Source organism: Cibotium barometz, chromosome 37, assembly GCF_041138505.1.
Source record: "Cibotium barometz isolate CiBa-2024 chromosome 37, ASM4113850v1, whole genome shotgun sequence".
In the NCBI taxonomy this organism is placed as follows: domain Eukaryota; kingdom Viridiplantae; phylum Streptophyta; class Polypodiopsida; order Cyatheales; family Cibotiaceae; genus Cibotium; species Cibotium barometz.
The window spans coordinates 34,834,749-34,851,897 of record NC_141082.1 but is presented as its reverse complement, the minus strand read 5'-3'; positions in this window follow the sequence as shown (position 1 = coordinate 34,851,897).

The following is a 17,149-nucleotide window of genomic DNA, read 5'->3' as shown; positions in this document are numbered from 1 at the left end:
TCTTGAAAGGTCCATATACTTTAGCGCTATCCTAGGCTGATAATATGATATTTCTCTACATTTTTCAACCTTTGTATAATAAGGCATTATCTCCTTCTTTGAAAACCGTCTTCTTTCTCTTCTTCTCAGCTATTTGATATGTGGATTCTAGCTTCTCAACCATAATATAGTCATGGTGAGTGGTTTAGAGATATGCAAAAAATGGAAAGAACAAGTTATATAGAAACAGGTGATGATACTGCACATCTCATCATGTATGTTGGTAAAGTGCCATTATCTCTGCAAAATAATATTGTGCATCTCATTGTGCCATGTTGGTAAAGTGCCATTATCTGTGTAGGATGGCAAAATGAAGTACTTGGAAGATGTATTTCATGTTCCAAATATTATGAAGCACTTGGTTTATGCTAGATAGATGGTTGAGTAGGGTCTGTAAGTGAGGTTCAATCCTCAAGGATGTTTTATAGAAGACCTCAGAAATAATTACCGTTTGGTTGCAGAGGGTAACAAAAATGGCAGGATGTTTATTTGGATATTAACACACCTCACGTTAAAGCAACCATGTTTGTGCATGGGATGGGTGTCATTGCATATATTGATGTATGGCACAAGTACATTGATCATATGAATATACAATGGCTGAAGTCTATGCAAGCCCAAAATATTATTGCAGGTTTGCCAAACTTTAAGGTTGATCGTATACATAAAGTATGTGCAGCATGCCAGCTTGGTAAGCAGGCCAAACATGCTTTCTTGCCATGAAAAACACATTAGTGCAAGGCCATTGGATATTATAAATTCAAATGTATAGGGAGACCGATCAAAACTATAACAATTGTAGGTTAGAGGTATTATGTTACACTCATTCATGATAACACTAGGAAAGTGTGGGTTTATTTCATGAAGGAGAAAAGTGAGGCGGTTACTCACTTTTAAAAGTTTGAATCCTTGGTCGAGAAGAAAAAATATATGTAAATAAAATGCCTAAGATTAGATGGTGGGGAGAGTATTTTTTCAATGAGTTCAGCAATTTCTTGAGAAAGTAGGGAATTAAGAGACAATTTACATGTAGGTACACTCTATAATAGAATGGTGTTATAGAAAGGAAAAATAGGCACATTACAGAAGTGGCATATGCCTTGATGTCTCAAAATAATATGCCATATTATTTTTGGGCTAAAGCAGTAGCAAACTACTCTTTTTATAATGAACAAGACCCCACTACATCTATGCATGTATGATGCTTGAACATCAGTTTACAGACATAAACTAGATGTGTCTCAATTGAAAGTGTTTGGGTGGATGTATAATATATGTGAATCTTTTCAATGAAGTGAGAACAAAGTTGGATCCAAAGGTAGAGAAATACATCTTCATTGGTTATGCTTTGGAAAAGGAATAGAAAGGTTATAGATATTATAACCCTACCATTTGTGAGATGTGAGTAAGTAGAGATGTCTTTAATGAGATAAGTAGTTGGTATGCACCACGGAAGATAACGAAAGATGTAAGTATAAAAGTAATGATGTTGCTTCACATGTAGAGCAACAATCAGACATGATTAGTGGACTTGGAGAGACCTCTAGCAGTGGATCCACTGTTACTCCATATTTAGGTAGGTTGAGGAGGACAGATGGAAGGAATGTAAATGCATCATCTTGTGGTACTATAGGTGCTAGTACACCTATATCATGCAAAGGGAAGGAAAAGGTAGATCAAACTTTTCTAATTGATCTGTCAACAGGTCACCCTTATGTGGATGATGACTCTAGTGGCTCTGACCTGAGCCCTAATGAGGAGCTTGGCATTCCATCAATGACCACTCTTGGTGCACGGAAAACCATGGTTATATTGAGGACACTCGATAATGTCATCCTACATAGACAATGACACTTTATGAACATGCGCAATGGGATGCACAATATCATCATGTGTTTCTACATAACCTGCCTTTTTTATTTTTTGCATATCTTTAAACCACTCACCATGATTGGTCATGTGGTTAGAAGGGCTAAAATCTATATAGCAAATATCTCATGATCCTGACACATATCCTATCGTGGAATTGAGCATGTGCTGCATCACAAATGTATGCTCACTTTTGTCATCACCCTCTTTACTTGATGGTACATAATTATCTTACTCTGCAAGTTACCATTTTTTATATCATCTTGCTTTTTATAACAGTCCTTTGCCAATGTGCCCTGGTTTGCCACAAAAAATAGTACTCCCCACTCTAATTTCTGTGCCATAGAAAATAGTACTCCATGCTTTATACATTCTATTTTATGTGCCATAGAAAATAGTACTCCATGCTATCTAATTTATGTGCCAACCTGCATACCACTTTCTTTCTTGACTTGTTCTTGCCTCTTGCTTGCCTTCTCGGCTCTTATATGAACTGAAGCTTTCATACAATAAAGAGAATGTGGGGGAGAGGGAGATCTTGCAAAATCAACCACAAACACATAAGAGAGCGCAGAGTACAAGAGAATGTGGGGGAGAGGGAGAGCTTGAGTTCCTTGCAATCAACCACAAATATACAAGAGAGATAGAAAAATATAAGAGAGAGATGGATGGGTGATTTTTTAATCTTCTTCTTCTCTCAATCTAATACATCACAAAGATAAGAGTACATACTATAAGGGAAAGTACTCTCCTACTAAAATATACAAGGTCAGTCCATAGTGTATACTTGGAGCTATAACTATTATTGAGATATCGAGCTCAACTAGTGCTATGGGCATTGATGATCTACCTAGGTGATAGTTTCCGTACTTATGCCATTGACATGATTAGTGAAATTATGGTTGATATGTTGCCAGCCATATTTGGATTACTACAGTATGGCATAGTTATAGCGCTAACTCATATAGTTGGGTTAACACTATGGACCACCGACCTTGTATGTTTTAGTAGGAGAGTAATTTCAAGAATAACTTCTAAGCATGGAAGATTAGGATGACCGATTTCCTTATGGGAAAAGGATATTGGAAGTTCATCACACGTGAGGAAAAGGAGCCAGACATTGCTAAAGAAACTCCCACCCCATAGCAGGTATTAACCATGGCATGAAAGAGCCATAAATGTGTTGTATTGGTTGTTTGTCGATGTGATAGATTCTATGATTGTATATATACAAGATGCATAATCATGGAAGTTTAGAATGACTAATTTCCTTATGGGAAAATGAAATTGGGAGTTCATCACAGGTGAGATCTAGAGTTTTTACAACTAGCCCACGTGACTAGAGTACGCACAAGATAAGACTAGAGTGTTCACAACTAGCACACATGCATGACTAGAGCTCGACTAGAGTGTGCACAAGTAGCCTTTATAAAATAAATGAGAAAGACTAGAGTGTTCACAAAGCCCCGCATGCATGACAAATGAGAAAGACTAGAGTGTTCACAAAGCCCCACATGCATGACCAGAGTGCACACACAACTAGCCAAAATAAAACAGATGGGGGGAGCTAGAGTGTTCACAATCATTCCACATACAAGACCAAAGTGTACATAACTAGTGTAAGTAAAACAAGTTGAACATAGCTAGAGTGTTCACAACTACAACTGAGACTAGAGTGCACATAACTAGTTCAAATAAAACAAGTCGAACATAGCTAGAGTGGTCATTAACTGGTCTCTAACTGGTCCACATATGTGACCAAAGTGCATAGATTTAGCCAAAACACAACCATAGAAAAAAAAATGAGATAGAGTGTTCCCCATAATAAGGGTGCCAAAGTGCACATGACTAGCTCAAATTCACATCAACATTTAACACATAAACTATCTAAGATAAAAAATCAAACTTGAATTTAAAGATGAATCTATCTAAGATGAAATAATCTAATGTTAAAATTAAAATATTATTTCACATCAAAATTAAACACATGTAAAAATTAAAAGAAAAATATTCTTTAACTTAAATTTAAAGATAAATCTATCTGAGGTATTGAAAACTTAATGTTTAAAAAAATTAGTATTCATATTAAAACACATGCAAAAAATAAGAAATAAAAAAGTTCTAATCAAAACATATAAAAATTAAAGTAAAAATTTATAATAAATAGCATACACACATAAAACCACACAATTCTAAATGTACACACCTAGTCCACATACATGACCAGGGTGGTCACATGGAAATAAGAAACATACGCACACACAAACACATAGTTCAAAGTGCACACAAACAGAGAACTAAGGTGGTCATATTTGTTGTGGTTCTATGTGACCAAGGTGGTCACATAAAACCATAACACACCAAAAAAATAGAGAATCACAACATCATGGTACTTGGAACTATAAGGTAAATACCATCATGTCTAGGCCTCAAGCAAGTCCGGGATTCCATATAATTACGGTGCTTCAACATACACACACATGGCCCATGTACATGACCAAGGGGTCACACATGACCTGTCTTCCAAGATTTTACCATCATCTGTTTGTTGGCTTTATGTCTATCACACATTCATAGAAAGATGGTGACCATGTCACATAAGAAGTGTAGGGGTATTCAAGGAGATGCGATGTACAAATAAGTGAATCCTTAGATCTTGTTATTCCATTTTATGCCACAACCTAACTTGTCCATTGCATCGACACATTTATTTTTATACTTAAGTAGTTTTTAATTCTTGTTCTTTTATCTTGGTGATATAAAAAATGCAATGACTTGTGGATGCACAAGAGATACTTTAGCATGCCACACGTAGAGAAGAAACACACCGCCCATGATCCGTTGGAAAGCATGGTGGAGCGAGAGAGAGAGAGAGAGAGAGAGAGAGAGAGAGAGAGAGAGAGAGAGAGAGAGAGAGAGAGAGAGAGAGAGAGAGAGAGAGAGAGAGAGAGAGAGCCAATGTAGTCAAACACAATCAATAAATGATAGCAAATACAATGTCGAGTAAAGTACAAGAGCTGAATATATGGGATCCCCCCCTCGGAGACAAGATGGAGATGTATAAAAAGAAAACCTTCAAAAGCTTAAATGACCTCCAGATTGTACCATATCTCTACTAGTCGTGTTTGCCTACCAACTCAGAGGCTTAAGTTTGAGCATAACTCAGAGGCTATAGTAGGCACTCTCATGGCTTTCATACAAGCATGGATAGAGACTCAAGGTCTAAGTGTGGATGCATAGAGACTCAGAGGGCTAGATGACCAAAGCACCCACATCCTAGAACCATTTTAGGCTTGATTCAAAGGGGTATCACCCATATCAATTTTCACAACCCTTATGGCTCCTAACATGGGTTTAAAGGATTTATATAGCTTCAGTTAACACTCAGGAAAAGTAAATTTAGAATAGTAGCGTCAAAATCATCCGATCCCGTGGGAATCAATGGAGAACTCCAATAGTACCATGGATCCTACAAGACAGTGAGACACTGTCTTTTTGATTGAAAAAAATCCCTGCGTGATGTTGTTGACGGGCAAAGAACTCCCAAGAAGCTCGAAATTGTATATTTTTTTGATCTAGAAAAAATGACAGTAGGCACGGCCACTAACTCTCCAAAAATGTTTGCCCAAGAAAAACATCCAGCTGCCCTTTTTGAAGACTATGTGTGAATAAGAGCTTAAAATTTTCAAAGGTTTGACAATTTTTAATGGCCAAGACAAAGATGTGAAAGCCCTAAAAAATTAAGAAGGTTAAAAAACCTCACAATTTTTAAAGTGCTCGGGTAAATGTAAAGAAGGGGTAACGTTTTTAAAGATGCCTTAATATTGAAAGGTTTGTTTTTTAAAACCTTATCTCTACATATCGCATGGCTCTCCTACTCTCTCTCATGGGCATTGTTACATGCTCCGTCGCCCTGACTGCATCCTTGTTCATTCCTCTTCCTCGAAGAAGGGGGTAATGTTTTTAAAGATGCCTTAAAATTGAAAGGTTTGTTTTTTAAAACCTTCTCTCTACAGATTGCATGGCTCTCTTACTCTCTCTCATGTGCGTTGTTGCACGCTCCATGAGATGTAATGACATTGTGTGTGTTATTTTTTTGTGTGCTTTTGAATCCCTTCATTCAAGCATAGGGGGATTCTTGAGAACCATCATGTTTTTGGGGCTAACTCTTGCTTCCAAGGACCTTGGCAAGAAACCTTCAACTAGGATTTGTATCAATCCATACAAATGTTATCATTAGGAATGCCAACTATGGAATAATATTCTTTTTTATTTCTTCTTTTTTATGGGGTACTATTTTTTTTCCCTTAGACACTTCCTTTCAAAAGCATTCCCTGTAATGATAAATGTCAAATACATGAAAAATGAGAAGTCCTCAAACCTTTCCATTTGATGGTACACATAAGCAAGTGATCCCACAATGGGTGGTCGGCATCCTCCCCGTCAGCATCTCCAGCAACATGACCCCAAAACTGTACACATCAGCCTTGTCGCACTGACCCTCTGTAAGTATGCACCCTCTGCAAACCAATAATCAGTAAGCATTTACATATGGTGTAACAACTGTCTTGTGTTTTTTAAACGGAAACGTTAAGAAAGCATACCTGGTGCAACATAGCCAATGGTGCCTCTGAAATGAGTTATGGTTGCAAAGACTTGGTTACTCTCCATCATCCTAGAAATCCAATTTGATTTGTAGACCCAATTTGAAATATTATATCAGCTAATATTATTTGTTTTACCTTTATGCACATCGATAATGTTAAAATATTTTAGCTGTTAACTACTAAAAAATGAAAATTATAACAAAATCAAATTAATATCGTGCATTCTTAGAAGGAGGTCGTTTAATCCAAGAGAGAATGGCTTTAATGCCTTAAATTTTCCAAATTAAGGTTTTATCATATAAAAAAAAACTACATATGCAACACATGCAGCTTGTACATTAAGTTACGCAAAGTGGCTTCGACAGGTTGATTGCCCTTTTGGTAAGTGGGAAGGTGGATTACTCCATCGGCTCACAAAACAAACCCCGTAGGATTGATTGCCCTTCTCTCTAGTTCTTTTTTATTTTTCCCATTTAAATTAAAGCAAAAAAACACCTACATAGCTAGTTTTTCTTTTAAAAAAACTAATTATACTCTCTCTCTCTCTCTCTTCTTTCTCCTCTCTTTCCCCCCTTAAAAAAGGGCTCATTTACATTTTTCCCATTTAAAACATAACAAAATATCATATTTTAAAAAAAATCAACTCTCTCTCCCCCACTCTCTAAAAAAGGGCTCATTTACATTTTTCCCATTTAAAACAAAACAAAATATCATATTTTAAAAAAATCAACTCTCTCTCCCCCACTCTCCAATCCTCTCTCTCTCTCTCTCTCTCTCTCTCTCTCTCTCTCTCTCTCTCTCTCTCTCGTTCTCTCTAACTTTCTCACACTCTCTAACTTTCTCTTTCTTTCTCTCTCTAACTTTCTATCCCTCTCTCTCTCTAAATCTCTCTAACTCTCTCTCCCTAAAACTTCTCTCGCTCTCTAACTCACACTTTCTCTCTATTTCTCTCGAATTGGCCAACTCTCTAATAAGAGATAAACTCTCTTTCTCTCTCCAATTTACTCTCTCTCTCTCTCTCTCTCTCTCTCTCTCTCTCTGTCCTTTGACTCCCAAATAAGACACACACACACACACACACACACACACATATAGTATTAGTATAGTAGTATAGTATAGAAGAGTGGTAGTATAGTATAGTATCTAACTCTCTCTATCTTACTTTCTCTCTAACCCTTCGTAACACACACTCTCTCTCTAACTCTCTCTCACTAGAGAGACGATTAGAGAGAGAGAGCTAGAGACAAAGAGTAAGAGAGAGAGAGAGAGAGAGAGAGAGAGAGAGTTAACAAATTAAATAGAGAAATGGAGGGAGTTAGAGAGAGTAAGTGAGATTGAGAGAGTTAAAGACTCTCTAACTATCCATCTCTCTTTCTCTCTCCATAACACTCTCTATAACTCTCTTTATATCACTCGCTCTCTCTCATTCTAACACTCTCTCTCTTTTAAACTCTATTTTTCTTAAATTAGTACACACTCTCTCTCTCTCTCTCTCTCTCTCTCTCTCTCACACACACACACACACACACACACACACACACACACACACAACCTATTTCTCTCAAATTGGCCAAATCTCTCTCTCTTTTACACACACACTCTCTCTTTCTCTCTCTAGCTCTCACTCACTCTCTTTACCTTTCTCTAAGTCTCTCATTCTAACTCTCGTAAACTCTCTCTCTTTCTAACTCTATGTAACTATATCTCTACCTCACTCTCACTCACTCTATCTCCCTCTCTCTTTCTAACTCTCTCATTCTATGTCACTCACTCACTTTCTGTTGAGGCAGCCTCCTCAACTGTACGTTCTTCATCACCACAAGGGTTGCTGAGAGCTCCTTCTTCTCCACCCAACCATTGCCAAAAAAGACTAGATCCTCTAAGATTGGACCCAACCCTTTTATTAGCTTGTTGCTCCACATGTGCTCGGCCACTCTCACTAGTGTGTCCGGTCACTCTTGGGTCCGCACTGGTCATTTTGGCTCCCCTAACCCCCCCACCCCCGGGTGCCTTGCCCGAAAGGTTGAGCTCTCTAGATGCCCACTAAATCCCGTTGTCATGACATTACTCCCCCCCTTAAAAGGAGTTTTCATCCTCGAAAACGAAATTCGGGAACCTCTTTTTGAGTGTGCTTATCTTTTCCCCAGGTAGAACCTTCTTTTGGTCTATCCTTCCCCTTGATTAAACATGTTAAAACCCTAAGATCTCTCTAGATAATTGTTATACATAAACATGCATAAATCAGGCATAAACTCATCCACTCAACCACCCCCGACGAGCCCAAGGGATGCACATAAATTATAATGAAGTACATCATACCTTTACCTTGATGTCCCATACAATTAAGAGGTATAACTCCAATCCAGTAGCATGTAGATAGCTATAGTGTGAAATGGTAGGTGAGTAGTTATGATCCTCTACACAAGAGAGCATAACATAACCTAGCCTCAAGATAACATCAAGAGACCATAGCCTAAGCCTCCAAGCCTCCCTTGAGTGTGCCCCATGTCCCTATTATATAGGAGGGCCCTCAAGTGACTCTTGACTCTCCATTTCCTATGTGTGACCCTTGGATGCCTGACCCTAACCTTAACCCTTAAGGTTAGTCCTAACCCATGCTCTACTAGAGCTTGTTCCCATGCTCCCATGCTCACAAGCCTAATGTGGGTTAGCCTCCTAGTATATGCATACATAATGTGCATATAACATACTTCCCCTCTCTCAAAACATTGCACTCTTGCAATGAAAAGAAGGAGAACTGTGTTGAACAATCTCAACTGACTCCCAAGTCGAATCCTCTATTTCCTTATCTTTCCACCTAATTTTAACCTCAAGGATTAGTTAACTAGAAAGTTTCCTTTCCCTGAATTCAAGTACCTTATCATGTTCATGTGGAACATGTGGATAATTCTTCGACTTCAACGAGTTCTTGAGGAGTAACTGTGTTATCCTCACATCCCAGTTTCCCTTTCAATCTATTGATATAAAAGATTGGATGAACTCTATGTGGTGGAGGTAGTTTTTAGTTCATACTCAACTATGCCAATCCGATTAACCACAATATCTAGGAGATAAATTCGAGCATTTTCCTATTGACAAAGTCTGAGAATCTTTAGAAACATTTAAATAAACCAACACTCGGTTCAAAAAACCCAGATAAGCACCCCCTACCAGCATAAAATCGTGCTCTACCCTGAGAACTCCTGATATAATCCTCAGCTTCGGTCAGCATTTCCTACATATCACGCAAGAAATACCTTGATACATCAAGCTCAATGTCCTTAAGATCGACATCAATAGGTGCCCTAGGTTGATACCCATACATAAGCATGAACGAACTAAAACCATAGCTGTATGTTTAGAACTGTTATAGGCAAATTCCATCATTGGAAGATACTTTTCCCAATTTGATGCTTTTCTAGAGACATATGCATGAAGCATATCCTCTACAATCTGATTCATACGCTCTGTTTGCCCCCCATCAGACTACAATCTGATTCATACGCTCTGTTTGCCCATCAGACTGCGGATAATCAGAGGAATTCATACTCAAAGTAATTTCCTCGTTGTAAACCATTCAGAATAAAGCAGGAAAACATGGCATTATAACAGCAGGAACCAGGTATCCATCGGCGGCCCGATGTACCCCACATCTGCTCATGGAATTATTGGCATCTCGAGTTACCCATATCAACATAGAGAGTCATCAATGTCTCAATGAGTCACATATGTCCATCCTTAAAACCATCAGGTTGACTGTATAAATCACCTAAAGTGTGGAACTAGAGAAAGAAATGCCAACAAAGGAAATATCCAAATTTCCTTAATCCGAACACAACAAGATAAACTCATTGAACTCTAAAGAAAGAGATTTCAACAAGTGAAAATGCCGACGAGATTACACTCATCAAGACATGCAGGCTATAGATAAAAGAAGTTTATCTAGAGAATGCCCACACAACAACTTTTAAATGAATTCTAAAAATGAGATTATCATTGAATGTTGAGGTCAACATGCTAAGTGATGTTAGTAAAGCAACAATCTTGAGCCCAAATTATCCCATAAGATAATATATGTGAGGGATCACTAGCGTCCCATACCACCATAATACCACCCATACATATCTTACCAATTTGAAACTCCCTAGTATGCCGTCTAGTAAATATGAATAAAATCTTGTATAAAAGGAATAAGATGGCCTTATCCCAGACTTTTACATACTACAACTTGTCTCTATATACATGAGACTATATCAAGGAATAACTCTTTTTGAGGACATCATTAGAAAAAAATTTGAATTATTGGCGCCTTTCTAATGATAACTACCCAATAAACACAATAAAGCTAGGGTAGAAAAATAACTCACCTAGATACATAAGCAACTAGGTATCCAAGTTTGAATATGTACAAGAGTACAAGGAATATACTCCAAAATTATGTACAAAAAACAAAGGTAAATGCTACCTTCAAAGCACATGAAATTATCCAAGAGATCAAAAGATCCTAATAAAACCATGGATAAAAGCATAGAAGCTCCTCAAATCCATGAAAACTATAGTTGATCACATAAAAATCAATACATGCTATCTAATGATCATTAATCATGTCAAAAGAAGTATTTAAAATTGGTGGCCAAATCATCACTTTGGAGTATATGAACGTGGTGTCGTTCAAGCAAAACTCCAAAGTAAGCAAGTGAAACACATATGTGTAACACTCATTAAAAAACCCCTAGATACAAGTGATCTAGGTAGAACCTGATGAGTCCATATAAAACTTGGAAAACATCTAATAAAATCCACCAAAACAAACAGATCAACTAACCCATGATAGAATTTATCTTAGGCTTAAGAAATTAAGCATAGACCACAACAAGTGCAAAATAAATTATCATGGACAAGTGTCCAAGGTGAGACACACTTTGAACACAGATTATAGCCATCATTGAAAAAATTAAGGAACATGTCCAAAAAGATGGCTAAACAATGGTAAAAAATCATGAAAATATCATTTAGAATTAATCTAAACGAAAATAACTATTAATACGAAGTACAATCGTATTAATAAAACATTGTTTAGAATTAATCCAAACAAAAATAACTACTAATACGAAGTACAATCGTATTAATAATATGCGAATAACCCGCATCAATCTAATGTTAGCATGAGAAAATGTACTTTAATATTAAATAATCCTTGAAAATATTAAATTTTTGAGAGAAAAAATTATCATGATTTTTTCCAAAATTTTTCTAATTTTATAGGACCTCAAAATACGATAATTTTGAATTCCACCAAACCTATCTTATGGCATTCCAAACCCATATTTTTCCAAAAAAAATTTAGCAATTAGATTTGCCAACATATCATTGATATTTTAAAAATACCAATTTTCAGGATTTCTAAAATAATTTCTAGAATATTCCTAATTTCTCCTGGAATCCCATCGTTCACGAAATTTCCAATTCCGCCTGATAGTTTTTAAATCCAATGAAAATTTATAATTTTAATGGATTTTCTAAATTTCTAGGTCAAAAAATATATTTTTAAAGGAATTTGAATGGTCACGGGCGCCCGAATGGACACACCACATGCCAAACACCAACCCCACATTTTTCAAAAATTTAAAATAACCTTTGTCTAATTTTCCACTAACTTTTAGGATTTTTTAAAATTTTTAATTAACCCCAAACGCATTAGAATATGAACTATCAAAAAATTTCAGAATTCCAATGGTTTTCCCGGAATACAGAAAGCCAACAGTTTTAGGAAAATCAAAAGACAAAAAAAAATCGGAATGTGAAAGGTCAAAAGTTTCCGAAATCTGAAAGGTCAAAAGATTTTCTGGAATTCGGAAAGCCAAAAGGTTTCCCGGGAATGCGGAAAGCCAAGAGATTCTAGAAAAAAAATTTCAGTGAAAAAAAAAATCAGATAACATCTCTTTTTTTCCTTTTTTTCAAACTTTTTTGAAAAGCATTGAGAAGATTTTTTTTGAAAAAAACTCTTTTATTTTGAGGCTTTAAAAAAAAACTTTTAACTGAGTTTTTTTTAAAACCTTAAAAAAATGATTTGGGGGGGGTGGCGATTTCTACCCAGTGCACAGTAGCGCCCCCCCCCCCCCCCCCCTCATGTTGCGATGTGAGAGAGATGGAGAGGGAGGAGCCCTCTTCTCTCTCCTCTCTCCTCTCTTCCACTCATCTCATACTCCTTCTCCATTCATTTCTCTCTTCACCCCCTCCTTCTTTCTCTGTTAACAGAGAGGTTAACTTTTAATTAATCTTTTTAATCATAATTAAATCCTAATTATGATTAACATTAATAAAAAATGTACTTTTTTAAGAGGTGTTTATACACGCGAGAGAAAAATAGAAGGAAAATTCAGAATTGAGAGATAAAGAGGGTCCCACGCACACGGGAGAGCATTTCATGCATCAACATGCTACCCCCTACTACATTTCAATAGAAAATCGACAAAAATTTGATCACATACCCGTGGAAAAACTTGCAAAAATGTATAAAAAATATATTTTGACCACAAAAATGCTCAAGAAAAACTCTAAAAAATTAGAAAAAAATTCCTAAAAATTCTAGAAATTTAGGGAATCCATTCTACCAAAAATATCCATAACAAAATATGTGGTATTTTTGTAAAAATTTCCATTAATGCTTATTTTAAACCATAAAAAATAGAAAAAAAATAGCATTAAACTCACAAAATTTCCCCAAAACATGGATTCGTCCATTGAATAGTAGTAACACGCATTCCAATCGCCATATCAACGATCCACATGTAAATCATCAACATAAATTAATAAAATAATATTTTTTATTTAGTAAATATTAAAATTTACTTCAAAAATGTAAAAAATTACAATAAGAGAAAAAATAACAACAATTAACTAGAGATTGCTTTGATACCATTGTTAAAACCCTAAGATCTCTCTCGATAATTGTTATACATAAACATGCATAAATCAGGCATAAACTCATCCACCCGACCACCCCCGAGCCCAAGGGATGCACACATGAATTATAATGAAGTACATCATACCTTTACCTTGATGTCCCATACCATCAAGAGGTATAACTCCAATCTAGTAGCATGTAGCTATAGTGGGAAATGCATAAATCAGGCATAAACTCATCCACCCGACCATCCCCGAGCCCAAGGGATACACACATGAATTATAATGAAGTACATCATACCTTTACCTTGATGTCCCATACCATCAAGAGGTATAACTCCAATCTAGTAGCATGTAGCTATAGTGGGAAATGGTAGATGAGTAGTTATGATCCTCTACACAAGAGAGCATAACATAACCTAGCCTTAAGATAACATCAAGAGACCATAGCCTAAGCCTCCAAGCCTCCCTTGAGTGTGCCCCATGTCCCTATTATATAGGAGGGCCCTCAAGTGACTCTTGACTCTCCATTTCCTATGTGTGACCCTTGGATGCCTGACCCTAACCTTAACCCTTAAGGTTAGTCCTAACCCATGCTCCACTAGAGCTTGTTCCCATGCTCCCATGCTCACAAGCCTAATGTGGGTTAGCCTCCTAGTATATGCACACATAATGTGCATATAACAGAACATTCTTGTCGTACAGAGTGTCGAGTTCTTTTCTCTTGGAAATCTAAGACTTTTTCTGGTTCATGTGGTAAGGATGGAGATTCAATACGTTCTACTAGGATCTCTTGATTGACGAGATTATCATCATCACCCAACTTCTTTTTCAGTTTACTGACATGAAAAATTGGATGAACTTTAGAGATTTTTAGTAAAGCTAACTTATAAGCAACACTACCTACCATTTTAAGTATTGTAAATGGACCACAATACCTTGGAGATAGCTTCAGACTTCTCCCTGTTTTCAAAGATTCGGAGTGTGCGAGAACCTTGTCTACGATCTTTGTCTGCATAATATTTAGCACGGTCCTCTGCTCTCTTAACATTATCTTTATTTTTGTCATCTCATGGAGATCTTGAAGAAAATCTTTAACCTTTTTGTATCTTTTCTTTCTCGAGTCCAACGGCCATGAGGACTCTACATTGGAACCTCATGTTGAATGTCTGGTATATTTATTAGCAAATCAATATGGACAAATATGCATCAAACTGGTTTGCTTCTTAATTATGCCTGTAGCATATCGTTTTGGATTTGACTCTCTTGATTATACCATCGCTATGGATGATTAATCGTACTCAAGTTTAGCATAGTATCCAATATTTTGAACATAGTATGCCAAAACAACTATTAAACTTTATATCACTATCGCTTACTATATTGGCAATCAACCCACATATATGCGACTGATATACTCAATGAATAGCCAAACTAACTCTAGCATATTCATTGTCTTTTTTGTTGGAATAAACCAACACCTTTTAGTCGGCCAATTCTTAATTATCCAAACCGAATCATGGTCTCTATTCATTGTGGATAATCCCTTAGAACTCTCAAGTTCTACATCTTACTTGTTGTCTGACCATATACGTTACTGCCTTTTTTGGCCAAATCTTTATCTTTCAAGTGTCGACTAACTTGAAATATCACTGGATGAGAAGCTTTTTAACCAAGTACCAGTCAACCACTTTTTGATTACCTTATCCTCATTATCTACCAAGTGTTCCATACTACCTTCTAGTAACAACAAGATACTTTTGGCAATCCACTATTGTAACTAGACCCTCTTAAATGTGGATGTCCTTTGGTCTAGCCAATAACTCCTTTTATATCTCACTAATTGAATGTCATCTCGGACATTCTTGTAACTAGACCCTCTTAAATGTAGACGTCCTTTGGTCTAGCCAATAACTCCTTTTATATCTCACTAATTAAATGTCATCTCGGACATTCTTGTAACTAGACCCTCTTAAATGTAGACGTCCTTTGTGTTGAGATATCGAGCTCATCTAGTGAGGCGGTGGACACTGATGACCCGCCTGGGGGATAGGCCCCACACTTACACCACTAGCATGGTTGGTGAGATCATGGGTGATATGCGGCCAGTGGGATGACAGGCTGTGTGACAGCCATTCTAGAGACTGGCATAGTTATAGCGCCAGCTCATTTAGTTGGGTTCACACTATAGAGAACCCTAGTATGTATTTGGTTGAGTATCTTTCATATGTGTGTACTCTTATCTTTGTATATGGTGTGTTGAGTGTTGAGTGTTGAGTGAAGAAGAAGAAGATTTTCAGCCTCTCACCTTGTGTGTTCTCTATTAGGGTTTTGTGAGAGTGTGTGTGCTTGCAAGAGCTCAATCTCTCTTCTCCCCTGCATCTTTTCAATATGTAGAAAATGGAAAAACGAGGTTATGTAGAAATAGGTGATGATACTATGCATCCCATTGCGCATGTTGGTAAAGTGCCATTTGTCTATGCAGGATGGAAAAATGAAGTACTTGGCTGATGTACTTCATGTTCCAAATATTACAAGGAACCTAGTTTCTGTTGACAGATGGTTGAGTAGGGTCTGCAACAACAAGTGACGTTTAATCCTCAAGGATGTTTTGTGGAAGACTTAAAAAATAAGTGTCGCTTGGTTGCAAAGGGTAACAGAAATGGCAGGATGTTTACTTTGGATGTGAACATACCTCAGATAAAGGCAGCCATGTTTGTGCATGAAACAGGTATCATTACAGATATTAACATATGGCACAAGTGCATTGGTTATGTGAATGTACGCGACTAAAGTCTAATGCAAGCCCAAAATATTGTTGCAGTTTTACCAAAGTTTAAGGTTGATGGTATGCATAAGATAAGTGAAGCACGCCAACTTGGTAATAAGCATACCAAACATGCTTTCCCACATAAAAAGCATGTTAATAATCTAGATAAGTAAAGTGCAAAATTTGAACAATTTGATTTTTAGGTTTCGGAGGTCAATTTGTGGCCCGACACACGGGCCTTCAAAGGAGAGCTTTGGCTTGGATGCACTTCCATGGAAGTAGGTTCCAGGGACAAGGGTCCTTAAGTGACAAGTGCTTTATTTTCAAGATGTCCACCATTGGACTCGCTTCAGGGTTGGATTTGGTGTATCGAATGCGACGGATTGACTCTGGCGACCTGTGACGTGTGGATACAATTCAACCACACTGACGAACATCATATTGCGTGAAATGGCTAGTAATGTGTATGATACAAGGTAGCATATTACGAATGTAGAGTGTAAAAATGGTCAGAGCTGATCAAGTGTGTTACATCAGAAATGACTAAAGTTTTCATGTAGCATGTAAAATCTTCTAGCAATTGCAACATGTGCAATGAAAGAGGAGGATATGGAGGCCCAATGTCTATTTTGGGAATGCATTAATGAAGTGATGGCAAACCATGGTTGTTGTGAAAGGGCAGATTTCTTTGGTTTCATGGCAGACGAGGCTCAATCTAACTAGAATGCAGTTTGACATATGTTCATTGACATATGTTCAATGGTAGAAAAAATAATGTCCTGACATATAGGGAGAGGTCTTGCCTGTTTCATTGGGATTAGAGCATGGTTTCCCACACGACAAATTATGTGTGTGTTACATTTCAAGGAGAGCACAAAGAAATGTACGAGAAGTGACGCATGGCTCCTACCAATGAAGTTGCATCAGTGGAGGCTCGATTGATATGTTAATGGTGGCA